The sequence below is a fragment of the Pocillopora verrucosa genome, chromosome 3, assembly GCF_036669915.1.
Source record: "Pocillopora verrucosa isolate sample1 chromosome 3, ASM3666991v2, whole genome shotgun sequence".
In the NCBI taxonomy this organism is placed as follows: Eukaryota; Metazoa; Cnidaria; class Anthozoa; order Scleractinia; family Pocilloporidae; genus Pocillopora; species Pocillopora verrucosa.
The window spans coordinates 30,521,204-30,544,617 of NC_089314.1; the positions used below are offsets into that span (position 1 = coordinate 30,521,204).

Here is a 23,414-nt window from a genome sequence, read left to right on the forward strand (position 1 = left end):
ACATTTACGATAACTTTAAGTCGGTAAATTGAGTACCACTGTGACGGTAAAAATACAGTAAGTTACGAAGCTAAATTTCACATCCCGGCAGCTTTAAAGAAAAGTTTGTTTTCACCATAAAAAGCTTTCATGAGGACAGTGTTGTCTTTTAGGATTTTGATACCCCACCACTAAAGCGTATGCCCAACATCATGCACGCCAACCAGGCTCAGTATTTTTCAGTATTTACGAACATCTCTCAAGCATCATTTCATACTCCTGAATGAAGAGGGTCCTGGATCCTCCTGAATGAAAAAAATGAAACTCCTGAATGAAACGATCTCATCCACCAACAATGATACATTTGAATATTTACCAGCAGGCGCATTCTTGCCAATTTCGAGCGCCATTTACGTTTTTCAGGAACTTGTCAGTCATGATCAGTAAAATCAATCCATTGAAATGGTTAATGGGAAAAAGAATAGCCATCTTCAAAGTTTATCTTTATTATAGCAAAAGCTGGAAGTTGAGACTGTTGGTGACAGAATGTTATATCCTTTGAAAATTTTCTTCTCGACTTTATGAGGTAAAATTCGTGGAATGTGACAATTTACTAATTAGCATCTCCTGGGGTGAAAAGTGAGGTACTTTAAAAAGTTCCGTCCGTGCTTTATATTACTTATTGTGCCGCCAAAGAACTTCTCAGATAAAGCGACCAGCCTCTTGTTTGAAAAGAGGAGGGCTGAGAATAACTTCAAAACCCACAATTAACCTTCGAAAGATATTATGAGTTTGACAATTAAAAATTTGGCCACTTAAGTTTAATGTTGAGTGGCCGTCTCAAGGAAAAAGCACTCCGGATCGTTTACAGAATTAAGAAACTTAGAAGATAAAAATGGAATGATAGTTTTTTTTTTTAAGAAGTCAGTTTGAACCTGTCAAAATTTTTACAGAGAGAGCGAAATATAGAGCTGTTGAACTTGTGAGTTAATCGGCTGGATTATCAGAAAGGATAGAAATTTTTCTCTTTTGATCTTAGACCATCTTGTTTTCTTCTGTTTTAGTCAAGCTCAAAGAGAAAGAAAATAAACAAAGTCAGGCTGTTTTTCTTTGTTTCTTTTCAGCTGTCTATAATAACCCTTCGAACCACCATAATAAAAGTAACTACAAATAAACCGCTCTGAGGTAATTTTCAGAAAAAAAAGTAAATTGAAAATTATTTTCATGATCTTTTAAACAGCTTTTCTTAAAAGTTCAAGAGCGGTCTTGTAAGTGCTTCTCCACAGAGTTTTTTGCTTTGCTTTTGCCGGCGAATTTTTAATTGCATGACGAAATAATTCAAAGGAACCGAGCATTTTAAAGAAATGGCGAGTTATTGTCCAGATTGAGAGCTGAGAGGATCATTTGAACCTACTCTTACTTCCATCATCTCCAGAGTTACTTAATTACTTTCACATAATAGTTTCGTCGATTGTTAACAATAAACACCACATCTCTGGCCAAGATGCGGTTTCCTTTATTCGATTAGACGAGTTTCATCGTTCAATTTTGAGTTCTCAAATGTCACTTCTTTACCATGATATTGAAGAATTTGTTTATCTTCCGCTCGAGATCCGTTTAGGAAATTTTTTTCTTATGAAATTACTTCTGCCCTCCTAATCATTTGACACGTTTATTGTCATTTCAAATCATACACGCAGTAACGACATCTAAGTTCTAAAACATCGGCTTCGTTGATATATGGTCAAAGTGGTGGACCTTATTGTTTGCGATCGCAATATCTCATGCTTAATTTTTCTATCGCAATGAACAGATAGGACTGAATGGAAAAACTTACAGACCGACGAATCGCATTGAATACTAAAGGGTCTTAAAAAATCGTTCGATTATCTCATTTTTAATGTAGCGACATCGTTCTAACTTGAAAGATCGCGTCAATACTGTTAACCTGAAAAGATGTTTAGCTCTGCGCAAGAACATTTATATTACCCACGGTTCGCCATTTTCACCTGCGTAGGAAAATAAACTGTCTGAAGAACTTAGTGCGTACGAGGATTAACCCATACAAAGTACCCACACTTTCAACATCATATGGTAGGTGTCTTCATAATCAAAGTGGGTGTAGGCGTCCCATTAATCAGCCGCTTTACACAATAACACCTCAAATTGAATCACCATTTGTTAAGACGGCCTCATCCAACACATCTGTGTAAACTCGGCGCAATTATAGATTCGTAATGTGGCTTCCAAAATTTAGTCTAAGTAATTATCAACAACGAAACCCACTCCATTACACATAACGACATAAATTTTCAAAGGCAAAACTTATATAAATACTGAGAAAGGCTTAAGCAGTTGTACGGAAATAAAGATAAGCCTGGAAGAGGTGGCGAAGCAGTAGAAAAATTTAAAAACACGCGATAGAAACTGTAAAGAATGAGTTATAAAATCATTGGTTTGGTCTATGTTTTGTTGTGTTCCTTGTGCCTCTCCGAGGCTTTTGTAGGAAACCAGGTTGGAAGAAGACTGCTCAAGGTAACAAGTTTTACATTTGTGCACATGATGTATAACTAAGTCAATATAATTTTCTACTATCTTATTCATCATCTGTCATGTATCTTATTTTTCTTTGCTCAATCCATGTCCTCCATCTAAAAGTGATACTCCTATCTTGAAAAAGATCAAGATAGCCAGTCGGATTTCGTTGAGAAGCTAGTAAATTTCAGCATACGAATTTTTGATTAAAACAAAATTAGCACGTAAAAAAAAAACTGATTCTCAAGGAGAATCCACCTTTGCAAGGAGATCACACTTCTTACTTGTCATTGTGATTGTTACGAAAGTAATATGTCAATGTGATTGACAGGCTTAAGAGTAAGATCAAAAGCCGAGATGGAAATTGTTCCGGCCAAAACAATGAATAAAAACAGCTAAGTGCTCGCTTTAGCATCGTGATCGGATGAACACATCTGTGGCGAGTTGGACACTTGAAAGTAAGCTGAGTCTAAAATCACAATTAAAAAAAAAAGAACTGACCCTTCTTCTGGCCGTTAAAGATAAAACTCGATAAATTGTCAACTTGCACGGGAGAGTTACAACATGTATTTGCAAGTCCCACTAAGTTTATTCCACCCAGGTGTTGCCACCAACCAATTTGTAATTTTAAATTTGAGAAGCAAACAAAATTTGAGATAGCCGCGATGGTTATTCCGATACTATGATGTACTGCACTGACTTGAATTTTAAGTACCAAAGATGTGCCACGGCACTTATTTTTTCTGCGAATACATTTTTTATATTTCGATCATCAATAAGGAGAAGGATTTCAAATAAAAACTGAACTGGACTGGAAAGTTTACTAGATGAAAACTGTGTCCCTATTAAGGAAAGAAGACATGAAGGTTCGTGCTTTTGCACTTGGGTGACCGACTTGAAATTTTTTTAATGATGAGAAATTTTCCACATCTGCATATATCCTCTTAAACGGGAGCGGTAATTTCCGGAACAGAAATCGGGCAGAAAGTAGAGCACGGAATTCCGGTTGAGATTTATCATATAAACGGATGTCTACTAAACTCGTTCGGCCGACGGTTATTTTAAGGGTATTTTAAAATCAGTGATAGAATAAATTATTATCATTTAGTTGAGCTCATCGTCTTTGAATTCATTGCAGGAGGAACTTCAGTCCAAAAGGGATTTTCATAACCTGTGCCATTCTGTGATCGAGTTATGTCCAGAAAGAGGAGATCGACATTCAACCAAAAGAAGTCTTCCAAGGAAATTAGGAGAAAATTATTGAAATGTACTTCGTATAAATCATATCTTGAATGTATTTAATGATGGTCATTAAACGAAATTTATTTTTCGCTATAGTTAATAATTCGGTCAAAAGATTAACAGATAAATCTCGTAACGATGTAGTATCAGGAGGTACTTCACTAAAGTTCCTTTCTAGTCAAAACGACCTAATGAGAGATGAGTTTTATTTGTCCTTTTAACTTAAAATAATAAACATATTTTCAAAGACCCAGTTTTAACTCGATGTTGATTATTCCATTAACTCAGAGAAAACAAAACAAGCCTTGCTCTCGTGAAAACCATAACAAAAACCGAGGCGCACAATGCATGCTGGCCAATACTGGGTCTTGAAGGTCAAATGTTTACCATGTATTCATCTGGTGAACCTCCATGTTGTGTGGTTGGATCGTTTGAAGAAGCGCCCGGCTGCCTGGATCGAGGGTTCTAGCCACAGTCCCCAAACTGGTTCAACACTCAGGGTCTTAAAATAAATTAAAAGAATGGTTGTATTTCAATGAAAACTGTAGGAAGTCAGTCACTCTGGCCTTCTCGTTTAACAAAGATGTACCGTAATCTCTACACCTTGGCTATTAATGGCAGAGTAAGTAACTCTTCCAAAAACGCAAAGTACAAAAACAAAAAGCAAAATAATGGGAGGTCTCGAAGACCATCTGCCAAACGCCAGAGAACTACCAGAACAGAAGCATGCGGAATATTCTCTGCATGTTTCAATTTTGGCCTGCCATTATCTCCGACGATGAGCTGCACCGAAGAATGGGTATACAACCCGTCACGAAGCAGGTTTAGAGAAGAAAAAAAGTTGGATCGTCCCAGAATAGCCATCCGATGGATTTGCGAAGGTGGATGAAAGAGGGGCCGCCTAAGGAAACCTGGAGGAGAACCATAGAAAGAGAAATGAGAGACAGAGGATGGACATGGGGCAACCTGACCACTTATATTCAGAAATGCACGTAGTAACGAAATTATAGATTTGATGAAATTTCGTCAAACCGAGTGAATGTTCATGGATTTTACGATTTTGGTGAATATTTGTCAAATTCGATTTGGCGGACTTAACGATTTAGTCAAATTCATGAAAGTCAAATAAGGTTGATGGATTTGACGATTTTGGCGACCTTCAGTCAAATTTGTCAAAGCGAAATCAGGTCGGCGGATTTGACGATTTCGACGAATTTTAGCCAAATTCGTCGAGGCGAAATCAACTTGGGGGAGTTGACGATTTTGCCGAAAGGCAACTGGTAGAAATGGTAGGCGTTGTTTGGTCAAGGCCCTCCGTGCATAGAAGCACGAAGAGGACTGACTTAATCTTTTCTCCCATTGTTAAAACATTCTGGTCTAGATGTCAGTTCTCCTTTTCTTTTATTATTATCAATTCTTTGCATGAATTCGTGCCCATAATATTACTCGCTGGCTCTAACAGGGGCAGCCGTTATCTGAAAAAAACAACTTTCATCAGCATATCTCAACTAAACCTTCTGCTGCTAAGCAAATGTCAACCAGGATCAAGCTATCATACATTCTCTTGATTACCAAGAGTGCCCTCGTGATAAAAAAAATGTCCTCAGTGTCGCTCAGTAATTCTGCCCAGTACGTGATAAATTAATTAATTTTTGATCTCCATGGAGTTAACTGTTAGCAGTAAACGGCTAAAAAATTTAGCCGTTGGATATAAAAATTGGCAAATTTTAACCGTGAGTCGTAAAAAAAGTTAACCGTAAAGGATATTTGTGTTGACAGTAATGGAACTATATCAACCGACAAAGGGGGTAAGTTTCTAAAGAAACTGTGCTGCTACATTGGTGGGAGAGTATAACACGGTAATTTGTTATTGTCAACCGAGTTGATAACGTAAATTGACCTTCGTCAGAGTTTCAAAGCTGACGTTTCGAGCGTTAGCCCTTCATCACAGCGAATGACGAAGGAGTGACGTTCAGAACGTCAGCTTTTAAACTCTTAACGGTGGCCAATTTACTTTATCAACTTAGTTGATAATACTAAATTACCCTGTTATATTAATCGATAGCTGTAAATTGGCCAAAATGCTAACCTTTGACCGTAAAAGCCATCACCCCTTTGAGACTCTCTAATTAATGTAAGATTAATTAGCGATGTGAGAACAAAATGTTTTGCGCCTCTTCCACGCTAAACTTCGTAAAAACCCTCGAGAAGAAGAATTGCTTTGCTTCATTCCTTAACGCATATCTGTCAATATGTGTGCCAACTATGAGTATGACGCTTAGGACCTACTGTATTATTATATTTCTCATTCAGCTTCAACCCGCATCATTCACGTTCAGTATGTAAGAGGCATTATGTTCACAGTGACAACGATTTGGTTAGGTTTTCATCTTTTTTATGCTATAATTTGATAATTATAATTTGTGTAGTTTACAAACTCCTTTTTCTTCAGCCAAGTTATTGTAGAGAACATTTATAGAAATAGATGATGTAAATAAAAATAAAAATAACTCAAATAGATTGTGAGTTTATTGGCAGCTGTGAATAATGTAAGTTATTTTGCGGTGTTTACAATTTAGGATTATCACTCTTGCACCGAAGTCTCAAACTTTTCTATTTTTTCCTTCAGCATAATAGAAATATTACAGACATCTGATATTTCGCCCACGAGCACTGTGGTATTTCAAGCCCTCAACAGCAGGCGCGTGACACAGAGGCTGAAGGTGCAAAACCGTGTGTGAAAGAACAGAGACGTTGAATTTCCTTGTCAAGGATACAATATTAAACATTCTGAATCACCACACACGGAGATTGTTTCTGTTTTGAAATGTATTTACACTTTTGTCCAAAGGAGATTAATTGAATTGAATTAAAAAAGAACAAAAGCATGTCACGCATGAATTTGTAAGCGGAAGACAAGTTAGACAGGTTTGTATCACCATGAACCCTCCTTTGATCATTTAAAAGTCGTTTTTGTTGGTATTTTGCTGGAATGCGAACACAAAGGTTGAGCATTGACAAGACTGACTGTCTTGTTTCTTGACACTTACCTCAAACAGTGTTTATCCTCTCACAGAGCATGGCTCAAATGAGAGTCTCAGTGAGGTTAACCCTTTAGCCGTAATTGCGTCAAACGCCAAAAAGGAAAAACAATAATAACGGTTAGTCGTGAAAGACTTTAAACTTAAAACTCTTTCTTTTAAGCGTAACGGAAAGAAATGAACCGTTAGCCGTAACATTACTCAAAAATTTAACCGTCAGCCGTAAAAGCCATCATCCCATTGAGACCCTCTTAAAAGGGTACAAGATATTGTAACGGAAAATTTACAAAACACTAAATAGTCAAAGGCAATGCGATTTGGCCAGCATCTTGCTCAGAAAAAGAAGAAGTGATATTCCTGTTCCTTCACTGATGCAACAGAAATCGGAGTAACTTCAATGAAGTTTTCAAAATGACTGCGTTCCATACGTACGTTCGCACTGCTAGCACTCTTCTGCGCAAGTTCATGTTAAAACGGAAGAGATAAAGGTCATCAGGTCATCCAATTCCCTGCGGGTATAAACTTGGAGGATGTCTGCAGATTAACCCTACTATCTAATGCTTGGTCTGAGTTATTTCTTGAAAATATTCATAGGTTATAATTTTATTAGAATCGTACCTCGAAGGGCAGAAAATGGACCAGTCGTTTCTGTCCAATGCCTTGCTTTCTGTCCGGGATGAAGTAACAAGTATGTCACTCAAATCATTATGAAGATTTAACCAAAGTGTGCCAAAAAAAATTCTCACCTGTAGTCTTTTTGTTTTTTAAAACTTGTAAGAGAAACATTAATTAATAAGTGATTGATTACTTAATAAATCGAGAACTAACACATTCGCACCCACATAAAATCTTTCGACATGTCGTTGGAAATAAGTTATTATTACTTAGTGACAGCATATGTAAATCTGACAAGCCTACATCTGGGGGATTTTGGAATTAAGAAAGCTAGCCACTCTATTTACAGAACTTTATAGGTAAAGGTAGGGGGCGCGGAAACAAAATGTAAAAGGACATGAGGAGACATGAGGGAGCGCAATAGTTTTTAATGCCAAGTAATAAGGAAAATTAGCACTTTGTTATGTTCTAAGAAGCCTTACAAAAGATTAAGAAGTCTAAGAATTCACTAGTACTAACATCTATAAATTCGCAATAGTACACGAAAAACTAATTTCGTCCATCTGACTGTTGCCGTAATCATACTTACGAAGTCATTAACATAAATTCAAGAAGACAATGCCCATTGATCGTGTGTCCAATATTGGACCCGCCTTGCAAACAGATGTTAATTATTAACAAAACAACGCCATTACTTTAACTAAAACTCAATGAAGCTAAACAAGGGAATTTTTCTCTTTTTTACATCTCAACTCCACATGCATGAATTACTTTACAATTCTGCTTGAGTTTTACCATCAGCAGTTTAGTGTCTCTTTTGTTTCGTGATATTTTTTGTAAGTTTACTACTCTCTATTCAATACATGATGCACTGCTCATTTCCAAGGTACTTTAGTCGAGAAGGAAGCCATTAGTCGTCACGGAAAGGGGATTTTCTAGTGATGAAATTAACATTTCGACATTTGATGGACATAGGGCAGTAATGTGATAATGGTCTGCAAAGGAAATAAACCTTTGCCGCCAAAGGGAAGCTAGAATATTATCAACCACACTGATCGCATTATCGTAATCGAATATTAAAATCCTTAATCTTTTGTAACTAACATTGCACAGCAACAAGAAGTTTAGGTTTTTAAGGAAGACTTTTGAAAATATTTAAGTTTAGCAGTTTTGTTTGTTCGACATCATAACACTAAACACTCTGAAGAATCGTAAACTACACCAATGAAAACTGAACTGACAAGGAAATTGATTAACATGCAATAGAACGTTTTCACATTAAACGGCAGATGTATTTACAATTCTTTGTTTCTTTTCAACACCTTCATTCAAATAATGCGTTTAAGGAAGGAAGTTTTAGGGAGTAATGTACCGCCTCTGCCATTAGGGCATTAACAGAGCAGGATATGAATAATTTTTTTTGTGATATCCCAAGGATGGAGGTCATATAAACGGAGCACACGGTTTCCAATTCACTGAAATCATAGCTGAGAATTAAGAGTTGTTATAGCAGTGGACGTTCGAAGAAGCTTTAACATGAAAACTTCAACCATGACTTCGACTCTTTGTTTCTTTTTTATTTTGTCTTCATTTCTCCAGTTCTCGGACGCATTTGTCTCTAACCAAGTTGGTAGAAGATCTTCTAAGGTAGGTATTGAATACTTTTTATTTCATCTCTGAGAAATTGTTTTGTCAATGGCAACGTTTAGTACCGGTAAAATGGACTTTAGTGAGTTATGTCTTAAATTTGGGGGCATCACTTTTACTTCAGAGCAATGAGATTTACTTTATAAACAATATTTTCCTCCTTATTACAAACTTTTCTTTGACTACTGGTTCACTGGTGCACAGGCCATCACTTCCGTCAGTGATCTACGGTGAATATATCAGTACGGTTCAAATAACTTACCGTAGTTATTCGGTTATAAGGCGCACCGTTTTTTTCAAGAAATTCCTAATTTCTACTAAAAATTACCGCCAAAGTTTGGGTGCGTCTTATAGGCGAATATTTTCCGAAACAATTTTTTTTATCACAGTTACTGGTACGATTTCAAGCAAATAAAAGGACACACAGTGTTGAGCATTGACTTTTATAAATATGGCGGTTCTGAAAAGACAAGTGAATTCAAATTTGCATAGATATGTTACGTGCTCGAGAGCGCGTGCTTAGTAATTTGATACGTCACAAAACGAAACGAAAATAAACAAGCGAAGAGATAAATACCTTCTTCATCCATTCAGCCTTTTTTGTGCACTGCGACCTGCATTCTTGGCGGTACGTTAATTCTTGTTTAATCAAGGCTTTTGTTTGTGCGCGTGGTCGCGTGTGCGACAATTCTGCTTTTGTTAATTAACGGTAAACTAAAATCAATAGGCGACTTTTTCGCTTTTTTGTAAGTTTATGAAAGAATTTACAATAAACTTGACCGATCTTTACTCCCCGAACAACGGTGCGCCTTATAACCAAGTATTTCAGCGATTTTCTCAGTTTGAAAACATGCAATAATGAAGTTGCCGAATTGGGGGTGCGTCTTATAGCCGAGTGCGCCTTATAACCGAATAACTACGGTAATTCTACGTATTCTAGTTCTAGGTATTCCAAGTAATACTTAGACTTCGTAAAGCACTCCCTAAATAAAACCCTATTTTCTTTATTCTTAAAGCATGAAAGAAATCTTCAAGATATTTGCCGGTTAGCCTACGAACAATGTGGTGCCCTGGGACCTGAGCAGCAATCACGTGACTCAATGGCTGAAGACGCTAGGCTCAAGAGAAGAGACATTGAGTTTTTTTATTGATGAGCGAAAATAGCACAATTCACGGCGCCATCGAAGAAAATTGTTGTTTCTGTAGCGTTTTAGCGTTGAAAGAGGAAGTTTGATCATTAAAGAGACTGAAAAAAAGAGCGAAGTACGTAGTGTTACATCATGCAAAGTTTCATTTCTTGTGGACTAAGCAAGTCTATCGAACTCTTGAATTGAAAATAAATTTGTGGTTAGGAATTCGGGCCTTACGCAACCATGAAGCCACCAAGCAGGAAATAGATGCATGGGAAATTAATAGTTTTCATTAACAAAACAGTACATCCACTAGCCTGTATAACAAGCAATTTAGTGAGTACTATTCGAATGCTTTGCCAGATTTCTCGCGCTTTTTACCTGGTTTACTGAGAATCCGTGACTTGTAAAAGAAAAAGGTACGAATGTGTTGCTCACTGCGACAAAGCCAATTCCAATTTTCGCTATAAAAACATTGCCCTCATATGCATATGAAATTTACTTAAAAGAGGTGTGTAAATTTTATGAAAAGTGCGCCTAGATTTTACCGTCACGAGCGACTGGGGACACGCCTATGTGAGTCTAATTATAAGTGAGCTTCAATAATATATTTCACTCCTTTTATTTCTTTAGAAAGTTTAAACAATTATACCCTTAAACATTGAATACATTTTCTGTGTTAATTACAGAACCTAAAAAACGCTAAAGAAAAACTCCCTGAGGACTTTGTCCAATCAATACGCAATTTAAATTTACTGTATAATTTAAGGATACTTCAAATCGAAAGTTGGAGTAATCAATTATGTTTCTCTTGTCAGGGTTAAGAGGTCATCTATTAGTCACTAAGAATACTTAACATTGATAGAATTTTGTCTTGAGAGACGCTGGAAGGTCTGTTTGAGAGCCTACAGAGGATGGTTCACGCTGAGATCAGTGTACATCATAATTTTTAAGCGGTGCTGGTGAACAACAAATTAGAAAGACGATCTGATTATGAACGATTGACAGATGCAAATATTTAAGAATCATTTGGTTAATCAAAGAATAACGATGATCTTCAAGTATACTCTTTTTGCTTCTTTTTCATCTCCTATTTTCTCAGAATTGAGTCATGGGAATTCTTGTTAAAAATTGGTGAACAATTTTATGAAAGATTTCACCCTATCTATGACTAAACGAGGTTACGTGGTCATAAGTTTGACTCAGAAAGATATTCCTGAATTGTGTTGAAAACTGACAAGGTGTCGGTCAAGGAATATTGGTTATAGGCAGTTATCATTTCAGACCGGTGGTAAATGACAAGAGGAAATGAACTAATTTAAACCTGAATTGGCAGCGATATTAAGGCACTTTTAAAATATTAAAATATCACATTCTGGAAATCGAATCGTCACTATACGAGGTGCGAGCGTTAAAGGTAAGTTTGCTCGCTTGTAAACTGTCTCATGATACAGAGATCATTTTAAAATTTTTAGCCATGGGATTGATCAAGACTCATTTCAATGCTGATATTTGGCTTTTTCAAAACCGCATTTAAAACTAGTTTCCTAACAAGTTTAAACCACGATCTTTATTTTGACATTTGGATCGACCATTTGGCATCTAGTCCTCCATGTCACTCTAAACACCCAACCTGCCTCAATGTTTACTTTTTTCCAATCTGATTCATACTCGTTATGCATCACTAAAATCAGTGAGAAAACTAGGATAAAATATCTCCAACATGTCCCTCGTTTTTATTTCTACCTCGTATGGAGTTCACCAAGGGTTTTATTCGCAGATAATATTCTTAATCTTTTTTAGATTCATTTGAATGTTTTATTACACTTAAGAAATCTCTCATAGCCCAAAGCGCGTTTATCGATTTCTGAGCGTAGTCATGAAAACCCATCAATTTCGTTTTTTTGGAAATTCCTGTCAAAACTTACGATCAAAATATCTGTGGAGAGTTTGCTGAATGTCTGTTTCCATCGCCCTTTCAAAAATCTTTAACCACCTTGACAAAAAAGGCGTACTGTTATAAATTTACATAATTAATCTGTTTGCAGCTTAAAAAAAAATTAAGATATCCAAGGTGTTAAAAGTATTCATGTTTTTCTTTTCTCTTTCGTATTCTTTTTCATTATTCATTTAGATTTGTTTGCTTGCTTTTCTTTCTAAATGTTTCACTTTTGAATCAAAGTAGGAAGATCATTGATTTAATGGGCTGCTTAAAACAGGCCTGTTTCTGATAAACAAGCGTGCGCTAAAATGTTTTTTTTTAATTAAAACTTCGCTCGCTCGAAATTGAAACTTCGCTCGCTCTTTCACTACGAACAAATTGTTTGAGAAAATTCAGACATTAAATGAATGAAAGTTCCATTGTTCAGTTTACCTGTAACGGCGTATGTAATATAAATAAATGTTATTATTTTTTTCTTAGAGGGCACGGTAATGAATCCTGCAATCTGATTGGTTCTCAACCCAGTCAGTATTTTCCTATCTCTGCCCACGGGCACGGTAACGCTTTCGTGAGTCGCCAAGTACATCCCAAATTTCGTTGCCATTTTTCATAAATATATCTCGTTTTTCCGGCTGGGCAGTATTTTTAAGCAAACACGTCGGTCACTACCTCAAGCCGATAAATAACTTGTGAATCCTCTCTTTTCTCTCTCTCAAATCACTGTGGTTGACAGAAAAATATTGGTTTCAGAAAGAATTTGTTTAAGCAATAGTGTCATTACGTTTGTTGACTAGCGGCCTAAAAACCGTCTGCAATTAATTTTAATCGTTCACAAAAAGTATCTAGAAAGTTAAAACGTGAGGTATTTGGTTACAGTTAAACTGAACGAAGGAACTTCATTCATTTAATATCTGAATTTTCTCAAACAATTTGTTGGTGGTGAAAGAGCGAACAAAGTTTTATATTCAGTTTTACAACAAATATACGCTCTCGGTGAGTCTTTCCGAGTCTGTTCAATTTAGACATTTGTACCGTAAATTGTACTACAGAAACTGAAGGAATTTACTGAGAAAAGGCCGCATTAAATCCCCTTGTGTCTCATTGGAGTGTGCCATTCGAATTTAGTTTTTGTGGAGGAAAGACTAGATTTACACACGCCATTGCAGCAAACAAACGAGCAAACTCTCACGACTTCAAAATAAAAAATTTGAATTTACTCACAATTACTTTCCTCGCCGTTTACTTAGTGAACAGAGGTAAATCTTCGTACATGAATGAATCGTCGATGAGAGTGAATAATACTTTCCGTTAGATCATTGAGTGTTTTTGAAGAAAACATTGGCATGTGTGACAGTTCTTGCCAAACTAGTTTCGTTGTTTTTCAAATGTTCTTGCGCTTTTTCTTTTCTTACGCGCTCTCTAATTGACAGGTGTCAGATTGTGACAGATACTTGTAAAAATAATGTTTCAAAGTTTGTTTGGAAGCCTTTTAAATGACCTTCATCGTTACGCAAATGAAAATGTTTCGGTGAGGCATCTCTCTTTAATTTGCATCACCTCTATTTTAACTATCATTTACTCGCTCAAAAATTGTTCAGTTTATGGAAGATCTTGCCGTATTTACAGCCCTAAATCATTCGGGTTCTTTCGGAAAGAATTTCGTCAAGTTTAAAAAAATAAATATGTTATTTACCGGCTAAGGATCAGTCCGTATGGTGAAAAACTGTGACCTCGGTCTTGGAAATGCTGTATTTTCAAGACCTCGTTCACAGTTTTTCACCATACGGACCTCCCAGCCGGCAAATAACATGTATATATCATAACCGGCGACAGTTCTACTTCGAGCTCCACGACAAATTTAAATTTATCGGTACTCTAAATCGGTTCTGTGATCACCTTAATTACCATCACATGGAAGTGATAATTACAAATGTGATATTTCTTTTGATCTTCGTTGTATTGGGCTATCGAACGTTTGACGTCTTCTCGTCCTCAATGAGACTCTTAATCAGTTTATGAAGGGGGTAAGTTCAACTTAGAGAGAAAGTTTCTCAAGACACTGTGGTGCTGCGTCAGAGTATAACAGGGAAGTTTAGTATTATGAACCGAGTCGACAAAATAAATCGACCACTGTAAAGAGTTCCAAAGCCGACGTTCGAGCGTTTCGAGCCCTTCGTCATTCGCTCTGACAAAGGGCCAACGCTCGAAACGTCAGCTTTGAAACTCTTTAGGGTGGCCCAGTTACGTTGCCAACGCAGTTGATATTGCTTGATGATTGACTGAGTGCATAAAATAAAATTATATTTTCATTTGTTGACATTTTGAAATAATTTCCTCACATAATCTCAAAACCATACATCATTGTTTGGAATCCGCAATTCTTGGCTGCTTTTTATGTACTTGTCATGATGAAATTTTTTAAATTAATTTTGATCTGAGATCTTTTTTTTCTGTGTCAAACTGCTGTTATTCGCACTGCGGAATGGATAATACTAAACTTGAGATAATTTCTTTTGGTGCATTTTGTTTGTTAGAATCGAACAACAAAGCAGTGAATCTCGTCAATTTGGCCAAACACCGAAAAGATAGGATGTTGGTTCGTTCCAGGCTACTTTGTCTATTGTCTCTTATTCTCGTCCTGTTGCTGGGCATGGACACTAAGCAGTTGCGTGAGTTTTCAGATGTAAGTAAAGGCAACGACTTGAAAGAGGATCTGAAGAACGTTGCATCGGAAAAGCGTATCGGGCAATCCTTAGAAGACAGGTTAAAAAGAAGAGTTCAAAGCGCCCGACAACTTCAGCGCTGTGAGAATGGTAGATTTATGCTTCTTTGTAAATGACATCATTACAAAAATATCCGGCGAAACAAAAATGCATCAGATTCTGTTGTGTAGGACTCTGTTTAGAATAGAATTTCGCGTGCGCATGTGTAAGTGTGACGGGGGCTCGATGTCCCGGCTGGCAAAACGTTAGATCATATCTTTACGTGTTTCTTCAGCGAGTGTTATTAATGCCCCTGAATGCATCAAGTATCATACTATTGTTCTTGCTGTAAACTAAGAAATCGAGAAAATAAACTGAATTACTTATCTCACTTACTACGAAAGTTGTGATTGTTAAATTTAGGGATGTACTTTTTCACCACAAGGCCCGCGGAGATTTCGTAACTTATAGCCTTAAAAGGCTATATTCTTCCCATCATCTTCGGTAATAAAGGATGTAAATACAAATTCTGTACGACCTTTTTATATTGAAGTTCGGGCAATGAAAGCTTTTGACGAACTAGGGACAAGGTAAGCGGTCTCTGATTGGCTAGGAAAACCGATCCCTTTGGACGTGGGCTGCATTCTAATCTCATGTTCATGACGGTCTGCTCACGCGTCTTCTAAAGTAGTGACAGAGATAGGTCGAGCACAGAACCAAGCGTGTCCGAGCGAAAAGGTGTTATTCAGTAGACTGGGAGTGAATGTAAGTCTAATGCTGCAAAGAGAGGAGACTAAGGCTTGGGGAGTTTATATAGAGGGAAGAGGATGCGGAGGAGAACACGGGAAATCCTCGTCAGTTACAAAACCCTTGTTAATTACGAGCCGTTAAGGCAAGTAATCAACATGCCGCACCGTTGCACTACCTTAAAATTCATCGTTAAGTCAGTGGTCCAATAGATTTGCTTACTCCTAATCGTGATAAATAAAACCTCCAAAATGATTTGCAATCATGAACCACCTTTTTATTCCGCCATTAAATTAAACAAACTTAAACTCTTCCTTTAACGATGATTTACAAAAGTAACATGTACAATTTTATTCGATGGCGGCGTGGGCGGCGTTGATTTAGCTATTTTCATTCATGGATAATGTCCCTTTGCTTCGGCCTCGCATCACCAGTTGTGTCACGCGACTGCAACTCAGGTCTCAGGACACCACAATATTCGGAGGCGAACTGGCAGATTGGTTGAATATCTCTGTCATACTATAAGGATTGAACCAAAGAGGGTGTTTAATGAGAAGTGTTCTCACGAAGTCAAGGTATTGCTTAAAACTGTACTGAAATTTATCAGCTTAGATAATGTAACTGCGATGGAGGTAACAGTGGTCAGTGAAACAGTAAAGAACGGGTTAAGTAAAAAGAAAAAAAAAAAGTTGTTCATAAAGTAAATTTATTTTCCCTTAAGTAAGGGTGATGCCTCTAAATTTAAGACACGTTTCAATTAAGTTTATTTTATCGTTACTAAACGTTGTCAATCATCCCACAATTTCTCTAAGATAAAATATATATTATTTAATACCTACCTTAAAAGTCCTTTTACCAACTTGGTTGCCGGAGGTATATGCGCTTGAGAACTGGACAGAAGAAGACAAAATTAAAAAGCAACATAGAATCCAAACCCTGGTTGAAGTTTTCATGTTACAGCTACTTCTAACGACCACTGCTATTGCTTGTGTTTAGACCAAACTAATGATTGAATGAATTGGGAATCGTTTGCTCCGTTTATATGATCTCCATCCACGGGATATCACCAAAAAAATGTATTTACATCCTGCTGTATTATACAATTAATTGCAGAGGCGGTGTATTACTTCCGAAAACCTCCTTCCTTAAAACGTATTGTGGTCTTGTAGAGAAACAAAGAAGTGTAAACACATCTGCCGTTTAATCTGAAAACGTTCTATTGCATGTTAATCAATTTCCATGTCAGTTCAATTTTCACTGGAGTAGTGATATTCGATTACGATAATGCGATCAGTGTGGTTGATAATGTACCAGCTTCACTTTGGTGGCAAAGGTTTATTTCCTTTGCAGACCATTATCACATTACTGCCTCGTGTCTATCAAATGTCGAACTGTTAATTTCTGTTTCTTTACCATTACTAGAAAATCCCCTTTCCGTGACGACTAATAGCTTCCTCGTCGACTAAAGTACCTTGGAAACGAGGAATTTAGTATGTATTGCACAGAGACTTGTAAAATAAGAGAAACATCACTAAACATGAAGAGAAATAAAGCTGCTAATAAGAAAATTTGAGTGCAGATGGATACTGATCCGTGTGAATTAGAAGTGTAAAAAAAAAAAAAGAAAAATACACGTACAAAAAACCAAAACAACTAGACAAAAAAAAAACTTATACCCGTGCTAAGCTTCAATGAATTTTTTTTGCAAAACGGGCTTAATATACGATTGCCCTCATTGTCCTCTTGAATTAATGTTTAAGGCATTGTTTTAAGTGTGATTAAGGCCACGGTCAAATGGGCGAAATTGGTTTTTCGTGTACTAGTGCGGAATAGTCCATTTTACAGTTGTGTGCTTGGTTGCCAAGCCTTTGAACAGGAGTGAGGCTAAGGGTGACCATGTTATGATACAAACCTTGCTGCTTTTGAAATGCAAATTAATTTGTTATCATGCTAACTAGATTCAGGTCTCTAACACAACAAGGTCACCTTCAGCCTCACTCCAAATCAAAGGCTTGGCAACTAAGTACACATCTGTAAAATGGCCTATTGTAGATGTTGGTGATAGTGATTCCAGTTGTGGAACAACACAATTCAAGGCTTATGAAAACATACCAAATGCCAGTTTTTTTATTACCTCGCATGAAAAAAATTTTACGCTCATGAAGGAGTGTAAATGCATCCATTTGTTTCATAATTCTTTAGCCGTAAGGCATATTTGCATTCTTTTAGATATTTTTGACTTTCTCTGCATGTTACTTCATTTTTCCTGGATACAATAATTATTTCATAAATAAAGATAATAGAAATTTTCGAGTGTGAAGTAGAAAAAAAAAAAATAAACGTTAAAACCACTTATTGCTTCACGAGATCAGAAAGATCAGATAAGCACTTCTTGATTATTCCGGAGCCAACTAAGATAAGATAAGATAAGATAACTTTATTTATACACAGTATTTCCATCAGTTGTTAATTATCTATAAAGGTATATCTATCTTCCTAACTATAATAAAATCTAATAATAACAATTCAAATAAAAGAAACAAATAAAAAATCTGCTTTTCATGGAGGCCGTGTCTAAAATTTATTTAAAATTAAGATATTACTTTAAAACTGTGGCGACTTAATTTAGATTTGAAATCGGTCAGTGAAGACGCTTGTCTTAGGTCTAAGGGTAAGTCGTTCCACAAGTGAGCTCCGCTGTACAAAAAACTTCTCTTAAGATAATCAGTTCGAGGTTGTGGAAGAACTAATTTGTTTTCCGTATTCCTTAAACGATAAGCACTTATATTGTCACGATATTCAAATCTTGATCTTAGATAATCTGGTGTCATACCATGTAAAGTTTTATACATTAAGATAGATTTTTGTTCCAACCTTTGATAGTAGAGTCTTCGCCACCCTAGTGCCCGGAACAAATCATCTAAATTACTATCATAGCTCGCAGACATTAGGATGCGAGCTGCCCGATTTTGAAGCCTTTGCAGTTTTTCAGAAAGGCCCTTGTTACAGTTTCCCCACACTACATTACAATAATCAAAATGTGGTTGAACAAGGCTATTATAAACTTTAATTAGAACATTAAATGGAGTGAGGTGCCGAATTCGTTAAATTGCACCAATGGCACAAGCTATCTTCTTAGAGATGTTTTCAATATGACACTCCCAGTTGATATTTTGATCGACATAAACTCCAAGGGACTTAGCGGAGGTTACTTGTTCTATTGCGATTTCGTTTATAGTAAGAGAAGGACTTTCCGTAAATTGTAATAACTTCTGCCTTGATGCAATAAGCATAAACTCCGTTTTTGTCATATTTAGGGTAAGCTTGTTAGCACTCAGCCATTCGTACACATTACTCAGGTCGTAATTAAGGCAATAATTTATATGATCAAAGTCAGTACTGGCAAGCGTTAGGCTGGTATCATCTGCGTACATTCTGGGTTCCGAATATGTCAGACAATGTCGTAAGTCATTAATATATATTAAAAACAGAAGGGGTCCCAAAATTGTTCCCTGGGGAACACCATGCACATCTTAGATATTTCGGAGTTGACTTACAAGAATTTACATGGCAAATCTGTGTTCGATTATCTAAATAAGAAGCAAACCATTGATGACTGGTCCAACAAATCCCATAGTATTGCAATTTTCGTAGCAAAATATCGTGATCTACTGTATCAAATGCCTTTTTGAGGTCTAAAAACACTACGGCATTAACAAGACCACGGTCTATATCCATTGCCCAACTATCCTAACTACGATTAGGGTAGGCTGATCTTGATAAGTGTTTTAGCTATTTCCTTTGCGTACCTAATTTGGATGGTTTACCGTGACTTTTATCATTTTTCTGGCTCGTACCGATCCATTAATGTTAAATTTGTCAAAGTACTTATTCTGTTTTCTTTACTTTCTGCAGAAAAAAAGTTTCGACACAGGTTTGTTTCTCAGCGAATTGATCTTCTTCTCTCTCCCACGCTTGTGAAAATTCGAATAACATCTCCTTTATATGATGAGAAAACCGCAAACTAACCATCTTTCTTAATCAATTTGCTCACTCGGCACTTTCAATGTTGTTGATCCTTACAGTGCGAAGGACGTTTGTCAACCTCCTTATGTCAACCTCGATCGGTATCGTACTCCTTGCAGCTCTGTGTTAGGGAATCGGAGCACGAAATCTATGATTCAGAGATTTAATTCCTTTAGAGAGACTCAGATATTAATTATTGTTTTGCGCAAGCAACGAAGTGAACTTCTTTAAATGAACATCATAATATATATAACACAGAAAATCAATAAAAATTGGAATTTTGTCAAAAATTGTGAAAGTAAAATTCTAGAAACTTATAAAATTGTTTTACTCCTTGGGTCGAAAGAAATATTTTTATTTCCGGTATAATCTTATTCATCATCTTTTTCAAAGGCGGCTAAAGGTTTTTATGTACAATATTGACTAGAGGAGAAGATCGAACAAAAGAAGCGTTTCAGTAGGATTGGGGTAATCATGTTTCCTAATGACTGATAATAGCTAGTATTTGGTCAATAAACCAAGCTAGTTTCAGATCGAGCTTTGTACAAGGTTAGGTGCCATTTCTCAGACCGCGTTACTCCTTGCACACAGAGTGGCCATAGTCCAATTCAATTAAATGATTCAAGTCTGCTATGAAATTTCATACTGAACAGACTAGCAACGCAATCAAACAAGAACTCGGTGCGATCACTACTCGTAATTAATTTAAAAGTCATATGATACGCACACATCATGTGATATCATAGCATGATATGATATGATAGCATGATATCATAATCTTATCATGGAGGCCTTAAATTACCCCATTAACCGTTTTAAAAACTTCCTTTGTAATAAACATACATATCTATGTTTGAAATATAAAACGCAGCGCAACATGCAGATAAGCTGTTAGCTTAATTACAAAATCAAGTTATATTGAAGCCACGGTGTGTCAGTGGCTCCTATTTTCAACCTGCGTTCGTCCGAAAAGGTCTTTTTAAAGTCAAGAGAGGAATGAACTTGAAAAAAATATTGTATTAGAAACACTCAGGTTTCCAATTTTTCGTTTCATGCTCATTTGCGTCATACAGTGTAAGTGACATTTTGCTATCCTCGTGTAATTGCCCTGAAGATTTATACTCCCATTAAACTGAAAGTGGCGTTTGATGGACTTAAGCAATGATAAATGCTCTGTGGGTAAAATAAATCGAAATTTAAAGGAGAGCATGTAAAGTTAGACCTATAAATTGAGGGGTAAATTTCTAGAGAAACTGTTGTGCTGCGTGAGTGGGAGAGCATAACAGGTTACTTTAGTACTATCAAATTAGTTTCCAGCGTAAATTGGCAACAGTAAAGAGTTTCAAAGCTGACGTTTCGAGCGTTAGCTTTTCGTCAGAGGGAATGACGAAGGGCTAACGCTCGAAACGTCAGCTTTAACAGGGTGGTAATTTAGTATTATCAACTCAGTTAATAATTCTAAATTACCCTGTTCAAGTTAGACCTAGTTTGTTTGATAGACCACCACAGTTTCATATCTAAAGAATAGCGATTAGTAGGTGACTAAAAAATGAGACCTTCTTCGAAGATTACACAAATATTAACAAAAGAACCGTGTAATATTTTACGAAAACGTAAAAGCTAAACGATCATGATTTATTTTAGTAGCTATATGTTCTGACAAACTGGACCTCTTGCCCTAAGACACTATATATTGCTGTAACAAAATATGAATATGGCGTGAATATGGATCGGAATACCGTAAACAACTCTGAGAAGTATTAAAGACTTCAATAGTTTTGTGGGCGATAACTTACGCAATTCAGCGGAGGTCGCGTAACGAATATGCCAGAAAATGCCATCAGGAATAATATGGTCTGTACTACAAGAGGAAACCTTATTGATCCAGACATTGATGAGAACAAAATTCAGAACAAACGATGATTTCGCCATGGTTGTCTCTTCGCTTTTCTAAGCTCTCTCTCAGCTTAAAGAAATTTACCTTTTTAAAAATAGATAATTGCCAGCATTATTTCATAAAAATTAAGTCCAAACTAATGTCTCAGCCGATGACCTCTACCTCGAATTCCCCTTTTTTGTGGGAAAATTCTCAGGTTTAGACGTATTATCATGGCTTTTGATTGTGATCGTAGAAATTGAAAGGTGTTTACGCCCCTCTATTTCTGGTCGTGTGCTTTGGCATGGCAGGGCCAGGATATTTTCATTACACTGACCGTTCATCGTTTTCTTTGCGGTCGTAGCAAAGGCCCCTAAAGCACCAAGCGCTCTATTGCAAATAACTACAACCCTAATAAAGTTTTGTTGAAACACCCCGGTTGGCTCAATGTTCAGTATTTTTCAGGCGGTTAATTTTCCCCATACCAGCATTGACAAGGGGTGACGGGAAATTTGTTTTAAGATTCATGACAAGGACTACAGTATGTCGCGCAACACTTTGCAGAAAGTTAGGTCGATTTTTCATTTTACGGTATCGTACATTCGATTATAAAGCTGCTGCCGTCTAAAATCTGCACCCTGGCGTTCTATAAAACCGCCGTCAACTTTATTTACTTTATTTACTTTAACTTTATTTTATTACTTTAATTACCTTCCCTCCCCCCTTGCTCCTCATCTAAGGAATGTTCACTAGTTTTTCCATTATATTTCTCGCTCGCCCGCGAAAAATCTGGTTATGCGATGCTTATTCAGACATTTGCTCACCTCAAAAAAGTACTTAAATGACAAAATAACAATGTAAAAGGGAAATAAAAAAGAAAAAGGGAAACTATGCGAGAAAGTGTGTCCCAGTTGTCTAATAACGTTCAAAATATCCAAAGATATTGCAACTGATGGAGCACGGAGCATCTAGATGTGATAGACTCGATAATTAACTGGTATCAAATTCCAAGAATTAACGAGTTTTTGTGACGACGAATAAAACTGTCAAAATTGACTCGACAAAGTCCTTTTATTGTCCTAAGAACTACAAAGATTAACAGCAAATAAAAAACTCGGGAATGTGGCACATAAAAGGTCATAAAAGGACGAAAAGGTCTTGTGCTTTTTCTTAATGACACCTATGTCGAAGGAGTTTTTAAAAGCATGGCACTTCCATGAAGAAAAAGCAACATTTCCAACAGCTGAAATCATTTTACCTTGCTATGCGTACAGAAAAACTATTTGCTCTCGAGAGAAAAATGCATCGATAGTTTTCATTCTCGAAATCTACACTCTGCAAAAACCGATTGAAATAACTTTAATTGTTATTTGATCAACTGTGTAATGACACAATAAGGTTTTTGCCAAAAAAAAAACACAATTGAGGGCGATGTGAGATTCATTTAAGGTCTTTCAGATATATCAGCAGCTGATGCGACAAAATAACTCGCTATTCAAACATTAATAAGATACACCTTCTGCCAGGATATTAATTTCCCAAGCGATATAAAAGTTATCATTGAATGTAGTTGGCTCCCGCAGAATAGCTTTTTTTAGACAACATTTGTGAAGGTAGGTAACTTGGGGATTGAAATAACACCGCGAGTTGTCTTATTTGTGGCAACTAACTTCTCAAAACCAGGAATAATCAAGTCAGTTGGATATGTGTTTAGGTCTGTGTTTACGATATCAGTAGAAGGCAAAAATTCAACACTGATTTCAGCTATTTTCTTGTTGTTTCAAATAAAACTTGGCGAAAAAATGCAGATCAAATGAAAGCTCAAACAAATATTCTCCCTTTCGCGTACGAACGTCTGAAGGCATATGTTGAGGAGGCTAAGGATCACAGCTCCCGTTAGCTATTGAGGACAGAGACCAAATCTTAAAATAA

The 23,414-nt window shown here is 36.6% G+C and overlaps 3 long non-coding RNA genes across 3 annotated transcripts; 2 read left to right on the plus strand and 1 right to left on the minus strand.

Moving 5' to 3' along the window:
* Nucleotides 1-2,362: 2,362 nt before the first annotated feature.
* LOC136280053 (uncharacterized) lies at nucleotides 2,363-4,005 on the plus strand. Its single transcript, XR_010717116.1, has 2 exons — nucleotides 2,363-2,514; nucleotides 3,653-4,005. It is a non-coding gene; the product is annotated as an uncharacterized lncRNA (long non-coding RNA).
* A 4,835-nt stretch (nucleotides 4,006-8,840) lies between these two features.
* Nucleotides 8,841-10,317, plus strand: LOC136279895 (uncharacterized). Its single transcript, XR_010717048.1, has 2 exons — nucleotides 8,841-9,059; nucleotides 10,076-10,317. It is a non-coding gene; the product is annotated as an uncharacterized lncRNA (long non-coding RNA).
* Nucleotides 10,318-15,835: 5,518 nt separating this feature from the next.
* Nucleotides 15,836-16,748, minus strand: LOC131774637 (uncharacterized). Its single transcript, XR_009339410.2, has 2 exons — nucleotides 16,420-16,748; nucleotides 15,836-16,099 (listed from the first exon to the last, which is right to left on the minus strand). It is a non-coding gene; the product is annotated as an uncharacterized lncRNA (long non-coding RNA).
* Between the last annotated feature and the right edge of the window lie 6,666 nt (nucleotides 16,749-23,414).